This window comes from Corvus brachyrhynchos, unplaced genomic scaffold, assembly GCF_000691975.1.
Source record: "Corvus brachyrhynchos isolate BGI_N302 unplaced genomic scaffold, ASM69197v1 scaffold103, whole genome shotgun sequence".
Taxonomy (NCBI): domain Eukaryota; kingdom Metazoa; phylum Chordata; class Aves; order Passeriformes; family Corvidae; genus Corvus; species Corvus brachyrhynchos.
Window position 1 is genome coordinate 4,847,422 of NW_008237436.1, and position 1,517 is coordinate 4,848,938.

Below are 1,517 nucleotides of genomic sequence, written 5' to 3' on the forward strand. Positions count from 1 at the left end.
CAGGAATTGATGTCATGGGCAGGCAAGTTCGAAGAAATCTGGAAAAGCCAGAGTTGCAGCTGTTATGAATTCATCACGATTTTGGCCCCGGTTCCAAAATCCTCAACAAAGACATAAGAATCTCCACATGATTTTGAGGGAAGCAAGATCTGTAGATATACGGGTGACACATTCATGCATCCTGTATTGTTTAAGAGGCATACTGAGCTTTTAGTTTCAATCCCTGCTCTTTCGCTTGTGTCAGCATTTCTGAGAACCTTATTGTGAGACACAACCTCATGCTGCTACCTTAAAGTAACTACAACAGAAATTTTCCAGAGAAATCACGTACTACTACCAGGTGTGATCACAAGATCATCGTTACTGGGACACCTTCAGAGCTGTCACAAGGCAGTTCCAGCAGTAAGGGCTCACTGCAGTGAGTAAGGGCTCACTGCAGAAATACAGCTCAGATCCGCTGAGATTTCAATGGGCTGCTCCTGCCTCCACATCTCCTCTGCCTTCCTTGTGCCTGCGGCAGCTCTACAGACTCAGCTAATTCGGTAACTTTTTCCAGCTGAACTCGGTTAATTTTTTGGAGGAGCATAACTGGCTCTCCACCAGATCAGATCCCAGGCTTGCCTTGCCAGATGGCATCATCGGTGTTACTGCGGTGTAAGTAACAAACAGGAAGGCATGGCCATGATCAGAGAAATGCAGGACTGCCCCTTTTGGTGGCAACACAGACACAGGCTGGCTTGTATTAACTGTGAAATTACATCCTTAGAAAGATTTATAACTGCATGGCTCCCCTCGCAGGACACCAGGCTGCTCATATTAACCGTGAGCCGCACGCTACAGAAACGCTAGGTAAAATTCACCCTCAGGAGATGACACGAACTGGGTGGTGCCGCCCTGAGAGGCTGCCTGTGATCACCAAATACCACTTTGGTCCAGGAACAGGGCAAATCCCTAAAAATGTTCCTTTACTGTACTATAAAAGTGTATTAAACTGATAGCAAAGATGGTCCAGTGCCCTTCTGCGTGCCCATACAGGACAAACGTGTGCTCTGCATTTCCTAGACACTCCCACAGCCGAGGTGGAGGCAGATGAGGTTTGCATTCAGAGTGTGAATGAGCTCTGATGTGAATTCAGAGCTCTTCTCGGTGGTTCCAGCTACAAGGACACGACGCAAGGGCAGAAACTGATGCACAGGAAGTTCCAGCTGAACATGAGGAAGAACTTCTTTACTGTGCAATGACCGCGCACTGGAACAGGCTGCCCAGAGAGGTTGTGGAGCCTCCCTCACTGGAGCTATTCAAGAAGTGCCTGGACTCAATCCTGTGCCATGCGCTCCAGGACGGCCCTGCTTGAGCAGGGAGTTTGGACCAGATACTCCCCCGTGGTCCCTTCCAGCCTGACGCATCCCGTGACTGTGTTTTCAGCCTCCCCGATCCGAGCACTGGCGCAGCACAGCGCACAGCACGGCCGGCGCTCCCTCCCTCCTGCCCGGCCGAGCACTGCGCCGCTCCAGCTC